We start from the raw sequence: 18,144 nt of genomic DNA, 5'->3' as shown, positions 1-18,144 counted from the left end.
TCTCTGATACATGGAGAAAATAAACTGACTGGGGGATTTGTCCATCAATGAATCACAGAAGTTTAATTACTCATGCATGAAAACAGAATGCAAAGAAAAGTATCCACTGTCAACAGGGTGGAAGGTAAAGACAAAAATAACATAAATTCTGCATCTCCGAGTGAGTGAAGAGTCAACTTAGGTAACTTGATGAGATCCTGTTTCATAATATAAAGTGAAAAGAAAGCTGTGGGTGTAGCTCAGAGGCTACATTTACCTCACAAGCAGAAATCTATAAATCCAATACCTGTACCACACATCAAATAAATGTGAACAAACATGCTATATATGTACTATAGTATGTAATTCATCCTCTAAAAATTTACATCTGACAAATGACAGAACATAAATGAATTCAGTGGACACTGTGCTAAGTGAAAGGAGCCATTCACAAAAGGACAAAGTGTATGGTTTATTTCTGTGAGATGTCTAGTTTAAGCAAATCTTCATGAACAAGGAATGGTGGCTGCTCTCATGATGGAAGGAGAGAAGATGGAGATATTTAATAGGCGCAGAGATCAGTTTTGTGAAAAGAAAAGCATTTTACAGATTAGTTCTACAATACTGAATATCATTAATACCACTGACCTGTAGAATTATGATTCACCAGTGAGCTATATTTTTTTATGTATTTGTTTCCAGGACTAAACCATTTTTAAAAATGAGATTGGCTTTTAATTCAAGTAAATATTATTTCAAAATAGATGAGGAAAGCAAACAAATCACTGAGATTCGAAGTTGAACAATTTTAAAGTATGAAACTAAGATCTTTAATATCTTAAACTAGAAATACATATAAAGAGGGTTGCATCAGGATCCAATCAGAAAGCACATATTTTGGAATGTTGCACTCTGAGCAGGATGTGGCCTTTTCCTTTGAACTGTCAGTAGCTATGATTACCTATAGACATCTACACAAATCTGGGGACGATGTTTTAACTTCCAGGCATGGAGGTGGAAAGATGCTCAAGAGGGCATGCCCATCTCTAAAGATTTATAAGCAGTTGGCAGTTGCTGGGGAGAAAGATTTTCTTCAGTGATAACTGCTCATAAGTTGCCTGTGTAACTAATCTCATTCATGTTCCTGTAGGTAACTCTAATTAAACTCATTTGCTCACCAAACTAGACTTGAGTGAAACTGTTTCTTTAATTTGTTGTTGATACCCAAACTGGGGTGAAGATAGCCTACAACCTTTCAAACTCGGTGTTTTGGAGCTGGAGAGATGGCTCAATGGTTAAGAGGACCTATTGCTCTTACAGAGAGCCCAAATTCAGTTCCCAGCACCTATTTGATTGATCATAACCATCTTAACACCAGTTTTGGGATATTTTATATCCTTTTCTATCCTCCATGGGCTCTTATACATGGTACACATTAACCAACATGGGAAAATCACAAATATATAAAAATAAATAAACCTTTAAAAGTCAGCAGATAACTATATCATTTCAAAAGCTTAAAAGTCTTGAACTTCTCAGATGTGGGGACAAATTTAACCCCTTAAGTAGGTAGGAAACAACTCAGTTGCTATGATCTGTCATATCTTGGTTCTTCCCTGAGAATTTATATTTTAGGTTTTTTTTTAATCAATAGGAAAATTATAAAAATATTGAACTTCCACAGTATCCTCAATGGCTTCTTTAGGTTGTGTTTATTTTTGTTTTTATAGACATCACTTCATCTATCTTAATTACCTTTAGCTATTATCTTTGGCTCATTTTTTTTATATGAGAATCTGTCAAATTCAAGCATAGGTGCATTATTTATTACATTTCATTAAACAAACTGCAGCTAGAATTTGTTTTAAAATTTTTAATGTGGTATTTGGAAGTAGTCACACACAAGGAAATTAGAGGAGCTAGGCCTCAAATATTTTTCCAGGCTATGGGTGAGTTCTTTATTCCCAAATAAAGAGAGAACTCACTATTAATTCAAATTGATAAAATACATTATGGTATATGAACCAAGCATTCTTTCTCAAAACAGTCTTTTTTATCTTTAAAATCCAAATGAGGGTAGTGGTATAGCTCATTAATAATGTGTTTGCCTAGCATGCACAAAACTTTGGGTTCTATCCTCAGTATGAGAAAGAGAAGGGGAGATGAAGAGGGAAGAAGAGGAGAAAGACAGGAACACAAAAAAGAAAGCAGAAGCATAGAGAAAGAAGGGAGAGCAGAAGGAGAGGGGAAAGACGATTGCATTGTGGGTTTACTTGGTATACTATTGTAGTCTAGAATATTTTATAATTATGATCATATCAGTAAAAGGAAATATCCCCACATCGCCAATACATTTCACAGCTCAAATTGCTTCAGAGTTCCCTGGGAAACGGATTAGTCGATGGGCTCTTTGAATAAAAGTGGTCTGAACTGGTTTGAGCCAGTCTAAATCGGTTTGAACCGGATTGATCCGGTCTGAACTAGATAGAAACGGATAGAACCTGTCTGAATTGGATAGAAACGGTCTAAACTAGATTTTTAAAATATATAAATTGAATTAATCCAGCAGTGTTTCTTTTAACAGTTGTTATTTCCTCAGCAGTCAAATAATTTAAAGATAACAGAACAGCATATAGTATCCAAAGTTCTTCTGTGCTTTCCATCTTTACGTGGCTTTTTTATTACTCTACTTCTTCTACTCCTATTTTTTAATTTTTTGAGACAGGGTTTCTCTGTGTAACTTTTATCTGTCCTGGAATTAACTCTTTATACCAGGTTTACTTTGCAATCACAGAGATCTGCTTGCTACTGTCTTTTGAGTACTGAAATTAAAGGCATGTGCCACCACACCACCATACCCAGTTACTCTACTTTTTTTTTTTTTTTTTTTTTTTTTTTTTTGAGATGGATAGGCATGCACAACTGCTCCTGGCAACACCACCTGAGTCAGAAAGGAAGATGGACCTTGAAGAAACACGTTATGGAATTTGTTTTCAATATGGCGAGACTAGCCATTTGAGCAAGATACTGCTCTTGTCTGGACTGTTTGACTTTATGCTGTATAAACTGGACATGCAGGACCTACAGGAAATTGACTGCTGATACAAGATGTACATTGCTACAGAGTTCCTGCTTCATAGAAGATTCTGCCAGACAGTCTGCAGGACACAGAGAAAAGTGACTAACAAACTGCTAATACAGAAGGACTGTTTAAAGTTCCCTGCTTTGCTGAGGAGTCTGCCAGACACACTATGGCCTATGGGCTGAAGATGGAACATTACAGAAGAACTTCAGGTGACTGACAAGGAGAGTTGTCTCTGTCATTTCTAGAGTTTATATATTATCCCTCTGTGGTCTTTGAAGGAGTTTAAGACAAATAGTTATGGTTATAGTTTACTTTAGTTAGGATTAAAGATAAGTTACATATAGGACTTCAGACTCACAAAGATAGATGATGAAATATTTTCTTTAAATCTTGCTAAATGTTAATGGACTAAATATGGTTAACTGTGGTTCTTATTTGATAACTGTTTTGTTATACATTTTGCTATGGTAAGGTTAAAACCCTTCTTTTTATTTTAGACAGAAAAGAGAAGATGATGGGAGATGTCATTCTGTAAATATGTTTCTCTTATTGGTTAATGAATAAAGCACTGTTGGCCAATAGCAAAGCAAGATAGGTGGGTCTAGGAGACTAGGAGGAGAGAGGAAGTAGGAGGGAGGAAATCCAAGATGGAGGATAGAGAGAAGAATGCCAGCCCCTCTCTCCGGTAAGATAAGACCACGTGGAAATACTTAGATTAATAGAAATGGGTTAATAAGACAGAGCTAACCGATAAGAAACAAATAACTGGCCTACAGCTTTATATCTAAAAAAAAAAAAACATATTTCCTGAATACTTTTTACCTATTGTTTATTAAATCCACAGATGCAGAACCCAAACACTGGTAGTAGGCTAACTCTACTGCTTCAATAATAATACTAATTTTAAAAAAAGAAAATACTGTACCCTCTCTTTGTAAAGACTTCTGCTTTCCTTCTAGCAAAATCCTGAGAGTGCACTAAAAATAATCCAGTCCACCAGTTTTAGATTAAGATCATCAAAAGCAACACTGCAGAGAATTACTGTAAATGTGTGTGTAATGATTGTTCTAGAATGTTCCAGTGTACCAGTAAATTACCATGGACAGAATTTGAAATGGTGCAACTAAATGAAAAACTAAGTCACATTTAAACATAGGAGTACTTAAAAAAGAGGAAACCAAGGTGACAGTAATTTAAGGAAATTGGGTGACTTATAAGTAAATTTTCAAATAATCAAAACCCACCCCAGTGGTCACATGATTCTATTTTCCTTCCTTGGTTCCCAAAGCCCTTAAGGAACCAGCCAGAATAGTTCTTAAAGTTCGTGTATTTCCTGAGTCTTGGCATTTTGGGAGTAAGAATGCACAATGGAAATGTTTCCGGCCCCAGTGGCAAATAATGTTTAACAGGGCTTAATCACAGCCATGAGAGTCTCTCTTCAAACAAAACGTATCACTTACCAGTGACGTCTATGGCTGCCGGGTGTTTGTTTCAGTTGGTGACTTCGTACATGAAATATGACTAATATGCAATGCTCAAAATAACTTTATATCTCTTCCATCCCCAGTTCCCACCAGATCCTTCCCACACATACACACACTTGTTTCAAATGAATGGAAAGTAACCAAAACAATCCAGATGGCCAAGTGCCATTGTGGGGATTGTATTCATTTTAAGACTAAAACAAGGATCCTAGCTCCTCCCCTAGCCCTCTCACGAATGTCCCTACCCTTATGGAGTGTTCTGATCTTGACAGACTACAGACACTGCACCAAAGGCTACCTGCATGCATTCATTCGTGTATTTGAACAGAAAGAGTAAACAACTATGGCACCCAGCAGAGAACTTCACAAAGCAGCCCACCCTACCTCCTACCCATGAGGTAAATAGCAGCCAAGGCCCAACTCACCTGAATGTAGTCCTAGGTAGCTCTCCCAGACACAGTTATGTGTACTCTATTATATGTAAAGCTGTCATTGCAGTACAAAACAGGAGAGACGAGAAGGGGGGATGCCCAAGACTCTGGATTTTTTGAGTCTTAAATTAATACACTAAGCAGTCAGCAATAAAATAAATAAACAGAGGGGAAAAACACAAATATATACTTCTCTATTATATAGTAAAATGGAAGGATTAAAGAGAACAAAAGCAGGGCAGGAGAGATGGCTCAACTACTAAGAGCATGTGCCTAGCAAAGGACCCAATTTGATTCCCAGTACCCATGTGGGCCTGTAACTCTAGGTCTAGGAGATCAATGGTCTTGCCCTTGCTTCCACACTCACATGTACACACACACACACACACACACACACACACACTTAAAAAGTTTTAAAAGAGTAAAAAAGACAGTAAAATGGAAAATCAAAAATACAGATGACTCAAAAATCAAAGAAACAAAAAGGTGGATGGTGTTTTAAAGAATGACATCAGAGGTTCATTGATCTCTTCTACCTGCACCTTCTCATATGTAAACAGGGCAGAGGGGAATTACATCTAACCATACTACCGACTACCATTAAGCACATTTCTACTCTTGTGAAACCAATTTCTGAACTGTCTTTACTCTCACAAAATCTAATCCTTATTCCTTCCTTCCCTCAATTGGTAGTAGTATGTTGCTTGTCTTTATGATTTTGATTACTCTATATTCCTCATCAAAATGGAAGCACATAGAATTTTCTTTTGCAAATGGCTCATTTCACTTAGCCAATGTCCCAAGGTTCATCCATATTATAACACAGATTGATATCTCTTATTTTTAGGCTAAATAATATTCCATTATGTATGTTTAAAACACATTTTGTTTATTATTTCTTCATTTGCCAATATACATTTGGTTGGCTTCTACCTTTTGGTTATTGCGGGTAACATAGTTATGAACCAAATATATAAACATCTTTTCAAGCCCCTGCTTTCAATTACTGTGTATATAGAAGAAATGGAATTGCTGGATCCTATGATGTTATTTTCCATAGTGGTTGCACCATTTTACATTTCCACTAACACTGTCCAAATACCTGCATTCGCCACATCCTCTCTAATACTTCTCATTTTCTAGTTTCTGTTTTGACAATTTCTTTCCAAATGCATGTGAAGTACTATCTCATTGGGATTCCATTATTTTTCAGATAAAATTTCCAGAAGGCTCTTCTGCTCTTTCAGAAGACATTTAAGAAAACAGAGAATTATTCAATAAAAGATTGGTAGATGTACAAGTGATTTATGGGAAATCATCTCTCATTGAGTAATCTACCTTGAGCCCTGTAAGATCATGAAAACAAGCTCTGCCCTCTCCCAGGCTCCTGGGGTTTACTAGTCCAGAATCTCAGCCATTAAGACTAACTTTACTATGTAATGGTATGAGCTGTAAAACCTGGCGGGAGTTATTCATCACAGTTGAACTTCACCTGACACAACCAGAGGTGGTAGCAAATAAGACTGTTAAATGGCATCATCTACTTAAAGCAAAGGTTGACCATCCAATTTCCCCATTCCCTCTTTCCCCCTAAGCACTCTGCATCTTATAAAACTGAAAACACATTTACCCTGGAGCAACAACTCCCCCCTCATCTTTTAAACATGTGTGTCCCCAGAGAATGATTCCATATGCTTCTGATTCATTTACAATTAATTCATCAAAATGTTATTTTGATGTCCAAGAAGCTTTATTAAGGCTCTCTCATGAGTCTTTTTTTCTTAGAAACAGGAAATGGTGCTTTGCCAAAAGCCAAACTCAAAACACACTGGAAGAGTTTGAGCGGAGTTTGAAACACTGGGACTACAATGTCTGAGCAAATGCCAAACATGAACAAGAACAATGCTTCATCTTAACAGGCAAGCCAAGCCTGGGTTAAGAGACTATTAGTCACTGACTCTTGAGATGCCCAGCATGACATGAGCCTCTCCTGTATGAATATCATAAGATCTCAGGTGAGCTGCAAAGCAGTATGAGGATGTCAATGAGGAGATATATCTTTTCAAGTTTACTCTATCAAGACAATGAGTTTATACACCCACAGAGAACCTCCAAGTAGTCTTCCAAAGTGATCTTTCTTGTCTTTCTCTTAGTTATTTCAAACAAGAAGGCTTAGTACTGTTTTTGGACATCAGAGTCCCACTCTTACGCTATCTGTTCTCTCCACACTCCAGCTACTCTTCCACTGTGGTATCATTCAGCCTTCTATGAAACATTGGTACTTAATCACCTGAAGCACTCTGTTTCTCTTCCCATTGAACCTTTCACATTTCTATCCCATGTCAATCCTCCTTATGTGCTCCAATCTAATGAAACAGGCCAGTTTTCCCCATGTCTCATTTTACACATTCAGATCTTCAGATCTTACTTTTTATCATCTCGTATTACTTTGTCTTTCTGAATCTCATTGGCATCCTATCTTTTCAAAAGCCTAGAGTACTTATTTCAGTGTGGGTGATCATTAATCATTGACTACTCTTAAGATCACTTTTGCTATGACCTTGTGTACAATAAAAGTGAACTAACCTGAGTTTTTGTTCTAAGTATCATTAAATTATTCTAATACTATAGATGGGGATATAGTTCAGTTGGTAGGGTGCTTGTCTTGTGTGGATGAGGCCCTGAATTCAATCCTTTAGCTTTGTGAATAAACAAATAATAATAAACATACCTCCAGTATCCTAGCATTTGGTATGCAGAAAGAACAATAGTAGATAAAGGTTGCTTAATACAAGATTGCATTTTAGAATTTCCCATAACAGGTCCATAAAGTTGTGGATATAATCCCAGAAGAATTCTAGGAAGATTAAATTTAATAGTAGTATATTTAATATAAACGGGGGGGGGTCAAATTATAAGTCTCTAAAAGTCAAGTCTACCATGTATACTTCCAAGTTACCTTAAAAAGCAATTATCAATATATGGAAAAAGGAGAAACAAAAATTAAAATACTATTTTGCATCTCAATTGTTATTAATAAAGAATAAGGATAAATAGAATTCTAAAGAAAAATGGTCATATGAACCAAGATTTTAAGATAATGGAAAGAAAAGTCTAAGGAGAAAGACAATAGAGGAAATAGTGAAGTTCTGACATTTTTTTGTAACTATGAAAGTCCATCTGATAAAGTCAACTTAAGGAGGAAGTACTTATTTTAGCTCACAGTTTTAGACATGTCACTCTAGTGATAGGGAGTTGTGCTGTGATGGCACTCTGTGATGGAATCTGCATGGAAGAACTAAGCTGTTTACCTCATAGCAGCCACAAAACAGAGGAAGGGTCCTGGTACAAAACTTACTCTTTGAAGACATGTCCCTACTAACCCAGTTCCTCCAAATAGACCACACCATCTTCTAACGCTCAGCTGTGAACTTACCAATGGACTATCTACATGTGAGTCAGAGCCTTTATGACATAATCACCTAGCAACAAGCTGGCAAGCACTGACATATGGGTCTTTAGGAAAATGTTTAGATTCCAACTATAACAGAAACTGTTGTCTGGGAATACTATGGGTGAGCTATATTGTAAATGAAGATTACTGTAAGGACATGGGAGGATAGAAAAAAGAAAGGACATGGTTTTATACCCTCTAACTTAGTCTGGAAATGATGAAGGTCTACCTGCTACTGAGAAGCAGAAGATGTGTGGGTTGAGGGGCTACTCTGAGAATTCTTCATGCCAGAAGAATCTAGGAAGACAGGTGATGCCTTTGAAAATGTAAAAAGTACCTGAACTATTTCACTGACATCAGAAGAAAGAGACCTGCTTGAGAGTATCTTCTGGCATCTGTTTGATACTAGATACAAGATCAAAAATTACCAGTACGTGTACCTCTTCTTTACTGGTTGGTTGGAGTGAGGAGCCAAAGGATTTAGAATCACAGCAGACAGTCCAAATGGAAGTTTCTAGACACTAAAAGACAGTCAACAGGAAGTTTCCAGAAACTAAACTTCCACTCAGCAGAAGGTAGCATGTTATACTCCAGACAATGCTGGACTAAGTTCCATCCACAAAGCAAAAGAGTCCAATTTGGTTGTAAGGAGAACACGATACTGGGGGGAGGAGACTTTGATATACAACTATTGAACATTTAGTATATAATGAGTTCTCAATTTCCAATTGTCAAAATTAGGATTTTTTTTTTTGTTCCAAACAATAGATATTAGACTGGGCCATCTTAGTATTTCAAATAACTGGATAATGGATTTAAATTTTAAATTCTTACCAAGGTCAGATTTTAAAAGTTTTTGTGAATATATTCAGAGAAGGTATAATTTATTAGAGTACAGAATCTCAAGCTTTTGAGAACATTTTCCAGAGTACTAAAATACATGACAAGTACACCTTAATTTAAAAAAAAAAAAACTTCGGGTTTATAAATGGCATCCAAAATTATTTAGCTGCTGCCTTAAAAGCAGTTTCTGAAGTTGACTGAATAGAAATAGTGATATAGTGACAACATTCAAATTTTGACAAAAGAAGCTGCGAGCCTGGATGGATCTCTACTTTCTTTCATAGAGACACTGACTAGACAATTGAAACCAGGTTTCTTTGGAGAACTTAGTTCTGCTAAACAAGTCCCTGGAGTGCACACCTACAGAACCTGATACACTAATGCTGGCAGGAAGATTCATGTCATTCACTGTGATAATGCCCACCCTGCTACCAAACAATGGGCTAGAGCTCCCTGCTCTTAAAAGAGTAGACTCTGAATGTATTATGCACTCTTTTGAATGGTTTCTTTAGGGGTTTAGTTAGCTTCTGTTGTCCTGTGTCTAAGATCTAGCAAGAAGGAGCTTCAGGTTGTGGGAGCTGTCAACAAAGACAGTTACCTGGATTAGTTCACATTCAATGCCCATTTCTCAGAGTCCCTCTCACCACCCCGTGTGGAAAAGGCAAGAAGCCTACAGTAAATTTTCTGCTTCTTGCTGGGAAGGATAGAGTAGAAGCAAGGATTCAGTGTTCCAACCTTTTAGCAAGACTAGACAAAGACTATATTAAATTTTCTTTTATGTTTATGGATGCTTTGTCTGCATAATGTATTTGTGAATTACATATACTTTATGTGTAAGGTTGCTTTTGCCTGTGTGTGTATATGTGAGTATGAGCGCATGTGTGCTTGCTTGTGTGGTGTGTGTGTGTGTGTGTGTGAGTGTGTGTGTGTGTGTGTGTGTGTGTGTGTGTGTGTGTATGCAGTATAACCACAGAGGCCGGGTAAGAGAAGCTGGATCCCCTAGATCTCAAGTTTCAGTGTTCGTGGTCTGCCATGTAAGTACTGAGAACTGAAGCCAGCTCTCTTGCAACAGCAGCCAATGCTCTTAACCACTGATATATTTCTCCAGCCCCAAGCAACCTATTTCTATCTTGCCTATCTTAGATGACTGATGGAAGCTCTATATACTGGATGGTCACTATAAACAAAAGAGATTTGTGTGATTTGCTGCTGTTTCTAAAGAGGTGTGATACAGCAGACAAGAGACCCAGTGGATGGCCTAATTTTTCTGTAAGTTTTGCCTTTATTGTAGCCACTCAAAGGAATTATTCTGACTCATACAACTTAGAGAACTCTAAGACTCAGTAAGCTCTATAATCCTGTGGATTTATATAGTCAATGAGAAACAGGCTACTTCGAGACAAACTGTTCTGCCATTGCCAGAAACAGAAACCAGGGAAATAAAGGATTGTGAATGTTCAAAAAAAAAAAAAAAGGGGGGGGGGGAGTGAGTGTATCTCATAAGCTTATTTACACTCACAAGGCTAGAGAAAATGTATTCATTAAAAGGGTTAAAAATAAACAACCCTAATCTCAATTCAGGCTGACAATTGGTAGACTTTCCTTATATGAAGCCAGTGTATAAACACAGGGGGAGATATTGTGTTTTCAGTTGTGTTCATCCCAACAAAAAGCTTCAAGGCAAGCTAAGATAAAGGAGATAGCCCATTCAAAAGAACAAAAGTAAATCAGCAAAATCAACCCTAAAGAAACAGAAAAATATGAGTTATCTGATGAAGGATACAATTTAGCCATCATGGACATGCTTAGCAAAATAATGAATGAAAAGAGAATATAAGCAATGAATTGAAAAGTATGAAAAGAAGCAAATTTTTGAACCAAAGATCATAACTGAATAAAAATTCTTGAAAAGAGTTTAATGGAAAACTTGGCCAAGCAAAAGAAAGAATCAAAAACTTGAAAAAACAACATTTGTTCATTGTCCATCAGAGTAGTAAAAGAAAAAAACAGAGTAAAGAAAGCAAAAGAACTGGGCTGAATATCATTAACTGGAACAATGTGTGCATATGAAGATCTAGGAAGAAGAAAGAAAGAAAACAACAGAAAGCTTATTTAAGGGAATAATGTCCATAATCTACCAAAATATAAAATAAAACAAACAATTTATAGGCAAGGAATCCAAATACCTTAACAATGCTCAAGCAAGAGTCTACAATAGCACATGTTGTAATAAAATTGCCTAAATGAAAGGAAGGAAGGAAGGAAGGAAGGAAGGAAGGAAGGAAGGAAGGAAGGAAGGACTCAAAAACAGCAAAAGGGTTTGGGGTATATACAAGATCTATGTAAAAATATCAGTTTATTTTCTCATTAGCAACATTGCAGAAAAGAATGAGGTGACAAATTCTAGCAGTTTGTAGCTATAACCCTAGCACTTTGTATGCAGAAACAGGAGGATTGTTGTGCATTCAAATCCAGACTGGATTACATAGTGACTTCCAGGACAACCTAGGGTAAGGAGCGAGATCTTATCTCAAAACAAACTTGCTGAAAGGAAAAAATGCTGACACAGACTAATTACCCATCAACAGGAAGGAATGCTAAAATTCTTAGATAAATACAAGCTAATAAGGTTATTGTAAATGGACCCATCATTCAAGTAAAAGAATCCTGCAATCTCAAACAAAAGAATGTTAATTAGGAAAAGATAAAATAAAAGTACAAAATTAGACAATAAAGATTAAGACAGAGATAAGTTCATAATGTTGTATAGTCATTATAATGATGTGTAAGTCAGTTTTAATTTTAGTATGTGGATTAAAAGTATACAATATTATAAAAACATGTTAAATCGATATGCAATACAAATACGTAATTTGTGATATGGGTAATACAAAGTGAGAAAATAGGAAAACAGCAGAATAAGTGTATTCAAATTAAGTTGCTACTAGCTTAAAACAAATCATTATGTTTTATGTTAGCTTCATAATAACCACAAAAGTACATATAGAAAATACAAAAAAAAGGGAAGGGCATATATGGTAGCCTTTCCACTGTTGCTCAAATTGTTAGTTGAAGTCAGTCTTGTAGGTCGCTAGACATTTCTTTAAGTTCAGTTTTCTCTTCAAACCTATAATGGCTCCCTCTTTTATGTTCTCTCTCTCTCTCTCTCTCTCTCTCTCTCTCTCTCTCTCTCTCTCTCACACATCTTCTATTCCTACCCTGACTCAATCTTCCTAGTCACACGTGCTTTCCTCTCCTCCCCGTCTCTTTCTCCCCTTACTGCCCCTTCCTCTCCCCATGTGCTCTGGAGAACTTGTCCCTCCCCCCTTCTGTGAGGGACTTAATATGAATCTTAGAATCCACCTTGTATCCTAGTTCCTCTAGTGGTGTGAATTATAGGCTGGTGATCCTTTGATCTAGGTCTAAAATCCATATATGAATGAGTACATACCATGATCCTCTTTTTGTGACTGGGTTACCTCATTCAGGATGGTTTCTTCAAGTGCCATCCACTTACCTGTGAATTTCAAGATTCCATTGTTTTTTTTCTGCAGAGAAGTATTTCATTGTGTAGATGTGCTACATCTTCCTTATCCATTCTTCAGTTGAGGAGCATCTAGGTTGCTTCCAGGTTCTTGTGATTACAAATAATGCTGCTATGAACATAGTTGAACAGATGTCTTTGTTACATGGATGTGGATCATTTGAATATATGCCTAAGAGGGGGATTGCCGGGTCCTGTGGTAAACTAATTCCCAATTTCCTGAGGAACTGCCACACTGATCTCCAAAATGGCTGTATGAGTTTGCACTCCCACCAGCAGTGGAGGAGTGTTCCCCTTTCTCCCATCCTCTCCAACATAAGTTGTCATTGGTGTTTCTAATTTTAGCCATTCTGGCAGGAGTAAGATGGTATCTCAAAGTTGTTTTGATTTGCATTTCCCTGATAGCTAAGGATGTTGAACACTTTCTTAAGTGTCTTTCAGCCTTTTTCATTTCCTCTATTGAGAATTGTCTCTTCAGTTCTGTACCCCATTTTTAATAGGATTATTTGGTGTTTTGTTGACTAGTTTCTTGAGTTGTTTGTATATTTTGGAGATCAGCCCTTTGTCAGATGTAGGATTGGTGAAAATGTTTTCCCAGTCTGTGGGCTGCCATTTGGTCTTGTAAACTGTGTCCTTTGCCTTACAGAAGCTTCTAAGTTTGAGGGGTCCCATTTATCCCATCATGGAGCCCTCATCTAGTACCTGTTGAAAACAGAAGCAAACACCCACAACTAAACACTGAGTCGAACTAGAATTCAGATGCAGAGAGAGAGGACAAACCAGGTTGCAGAAACACATAGGCATAGCTGACCTGAACAAGGAGGGGCTGACGGGCCCCCAGACTGATAGCTGGGAATCCAGCATGGGACTGACTCAGACTCCCTGAACATGGGTCTCAGCTAGAAGGCCTGAGCAGGCTAAGGGACCTCAGACAGTGGAACCAGGATGTATTCCTGGTACACAAAAGGATCCTGTGGGTACTCCCCCCATGGAGGGATACTCCCTTAATCTAGAGACAGGAGATAAATCCTAGTCCCTACTTCAAATGACTTGACAAACGTAGGTGACTCCTCCTGGATGGCATCACCCTGCATGTGGAGTGGCAGGGAGAGGGTGGTCCAGGTGCATGTGAGTGGGGGAGAGAGGGGATGAGAGAGGGAGGAAGAGGGAACTGGGATTGATATGTAAAATAAAAATTAACAAAAAAAAAGATAATACACAAAAGAAAATCACAAAGGATGTCAACACCCCCCCACACACACACACACCATTAAAACAAAAAGGAAGGAAGAGATGAAAAGGCAGCTATAAGACAGACAAAGCAGGGCCCTATTCAGAGCCTCCTCAGGCCTGGGGTCTAGGCATAGACAGGTTAACCCATCCCAGCAGACCAGCCCATCCAGAGTCTGTCAGCACCCTACTCCTGCCACCACCCACTGGAAGAGGAGAGCCATCAGAGTATTGGACCTGATTGTACCCACTGGAAGAGAACCTTGATCCCATATACACCAGGAGAGTGAGAGACCCCACCAGTATGCATTGGAAGAAGAGATGGGTAGACCACAGTATAAGACCACAGTCAACAACGTAAGATTAAAATTATGCCACCAGAATCTAGGGACTTCACACCAGCCAGATTTCCCAACGCAGTGAAGCAGAAGTGAATGACCCTAAAAACAAATTCATGAAAACAATAGAGACCCTAAAAGAGGAATTGAGAAAATCCTTTAAAGAAATGGAAGGAAAGATAAACCAAAAATTGCAAGAAACAATTCAAACAGTACTAGGTTGAAAGCTAAATAGAGACAATTTAAAAAGAAAGGAAGGAAAGAAGGAAGAAAACCACAGTGGAGGGGCATTCTGGAAATAGAAAAGCTGGGTAAATGTTCAAGAACTGCAGATGCAAGCATAACTAACAATACAAGAGATGGAAGAGAGACTCTCCGGTGTTGAAAATACACTAGGAGAAATAGATTCATTGACCAAAGAAAATTTTAAGTCCAACAAATCCCTGACAAAATATCCAGGAAATTTGGGACACCGTGAAAAGGTCAAACGTAAGAATAATAGGTGTAGAAGAGGTAAAGAAACATGACTCAAAAATACAGAAAATATATTCAACACAATCATAGAAGAAAGCTTTCCCAACCTAAAGAATGACATGCCAATCAAAGCTTACAGAACACAAAATAGAGTGGACCACAGATAAAGTCCCCTTGACATAATCAAAACACCAAACATACAGAATAAAGAAAAAATATTAAGAGCAGCAAAGGCAAATGGCCAAGTAACATATAAAGGCAAACCTATCAGAATTACAAATGAATTCTTCATGGAAACTCTGAAGGCCAGAAGGTCCTAGAAATATATTCTGACAACACTCAGAAACCATGGATACCAGTCCAGACCACTATACTCAGCAAAGCATTCAATCAATATAGATGGAGAAAACAAGATATTTCATGACAAAACCAGACTTAAACAATACATAACAACTAATCCAACTCTACAGAAAGTTCTGGAAGGAAAGCTCAACCCAAGGAAGTTAACTACACCCACAAAAACATAGGCAATAGGTAATCCCTATTTACCAACAGCAAAAAGAAAAATGGGAGGAAATTCATACACAGTACCACCAACAACAACAAATCCAAAACAAACAAGAAGTAACTGTCAATGGTTATTAATATCCCTCAATATTAATGGTCTTAACTCAACTATAAAAAGACACAGGCTAACAGAATGGATACAAAGATGAATACATCCTTCTGCTTCATACAAGAAACACACCTCAACCTCAAAGACAGACATACCTCAGAGTTAAGGGTTGGGAAAAGATTTTCCAATCAAATGGACCCAAGAAACAAGCAGGTGTACCAATCCTAATATCTAAAAAATTAGACTTTAAACTAAAATCAATCAAAGGAGATGAAGATGGTCATTTCTTAGTCATCACAGGAGAAACCCATCAAGATGAAGTCTCAATTCTAAACATCTATGCCTCAAATACAAAGACACTCACATTCGTAAAAGGAACATTACTAAAACTCAAATCGCACATAAAACCTCACACACTTAGAGTGGGACATTTCAACACCCTTCTCTCAACACTAGATGGGACCACAAGACAGAAACTTAACAAAGAAACAAAAGAACAGAAGTTATGTTCCAATTGGGCTTAATAGACATCTATAGAACATTCCATCCAAACACAAAAGAATATACCTTCTTCTCAGTGCCACATGGAACCTTCTCTAAAATCAACCACATACTCACCAATATAGCAAACCTGAAGAGGTACAATAAAAAGTTGGAATAACCCTCTGTATCTTATCAGACCACCATGCTTTAAAGTTAGAATTCAACAACAACACAAATTGCAGAAAACCTACAAACTCTTGGAAATTAAACAATGAGCAATTGACCTGGGTCAAGGAAGAAATAAAGAAAATTAAAAGCTTCCTAGAATTCATTCAATGAGAATGAAGACACAACATACCCAAACTTATGGGACAAGCACTAATTACCCACATGAAGAAATTGGAGAATAGTCACACTAGAGATTTAACAGCACAACTGAAAGCTGTAGAATAAAAAAATAAGCAAACTCACGTGGAGGAGTAGACCCTGGGAAATATCAATTTGAGGGCTGAAATCAATAAACTATAAACTAGGAAAACAATACAAAGAACTAATTTAACAAAGTTTCATGAGTACTTTCCCATCAGCCTGGTCCCAGTGCCAGCCACATCAGTCTCAAAATAACACGCAGAAACGCTATTAGTTAAAAAGCTGTTGGCCAATGGCTACAGCTTCTTATTGGCTAGATCTGCCTTAAATAGTAACCCATTTCTATCAATCTAAGAGTTTCCATGTGGTCTTATCTTACTGGAGAGAGAGTCCGACCTCTTCTCTCACATCCTGCATCTTGACTCCTTTCTACTACATCTCCCAGAATCCTTCTTGTTTCCTGGTCCCACCTATCTTGCTTTCTTATTGGCTAACAGGACTCTATTCATTAACCAATAAGAGACACATATATACAGAATGACATCTCCCATCATCTCCTCTTTTCTGTCTAAAAAAGAAGGGCTTAACTTTAACATAGTAAAATATATAACAAAACAGTTATCAAATAAGAACTATAGTTAACAATATTTAGTCCATTAACATTTAGCAAGATTTAAAGAAAATATCCCATCATCTAACTTATCTGTGTGTGTCTAAAGTCTTATATGTAACTTATCTTTAATCCTATCTAAGGAAAACTATAACCATAACTATCTACTTTCAACTCCATCAAAGACCACAGAAGTATAGTATATAAACTCTAGAAATGACAGAGACATCTCACTAACTGGACAGTCATCCAAAGTTGTTCTGCAAATTGGCACATCCATCTTCAGCCCATAGGCCACAATGTATCTGCCAGACTTTTCAACAAAGTGGGAAATTTTAAACTATCCACCTGTATTGGGAGTTTGTCAGTTACTTTTGTGTCCTAGAATGTCTGGCAGACTCTTCCATGAAGTAGGAATCCTGTAGGACTGTCTATTGTTTCAGGAGTCATTTCTCTATGGGTCCTGCACGTCCAGTGTATACAGCATAAAGTAAAACAGTCCAGATGAGCAGTTTCTTGCCCAAATAGCTAGTCTTGCTATATTGGAAGTAACAAGTTTCTTCGATTTAGATCTTCCTTTCTGACAAAGGCAGAATTGCCAGGAGCAGTTATGTCTCACTGTTAAGAAAAACCCTAAACCATTTTAAATGCCATATTCTGTAGGTCTTTGAAAGGTTTGAAGAATGCCTATCCATTTGAAATATGTATCTATATGTCTAGAAAACCTAACCAGCCTAACTATAAACTTTGACTATCATAGGTAACTATCTACAATCTGTACTTAATTATACATTACATTTTGTAAATGGGCTATATAAGCAAAGTACTTAAAGAAGAGGCAAAACATACATATCACAAAATTGCCCTTAAATTTATTATCATTAACTGAAAATTCATCCCAAAACAAAGTATTCATTTCTATATCATAATCTCTTTTTACCTTTAAAAAGGAGATTGGTTGTGGTCATTAACCATTTATAACCAACCCCATATAAGTGAAAACAAACATTTATAAGCAATATTTGGGAATTTGAGCATCATTCTTTCCAAACTACTTCCTGTTGGCTGGGGACTCTGTAATACCAAGGGAATCTTAGAAGAGGCAGAAATCCTGAAATCCTGATTGTAGTCTTCAAGGCTGCCTTGTCCCAGCTGTTTTGAATGTTGGATCACCTGGGACACTGTTTCAGGAGGTCTTTCTTGA

Source organism: Phodopus roborovskii, unplaced genomic scaffold (assembly GCF_943737965.1).
Source record: "Phodopus roborovskii unplaced genomic scaffold, PHOROB, whole genome shotgun sequence".
Taxonomy (NCBI): domain Eukaryota; kingdom Metazoa; phylum Chordata; class Mammalia; order Rodentia; family Cricetidae; genus Phodopus; species Phodopus roborovskii.
This window is presented reverse-complemented; position numbering follows the sequence as displayed.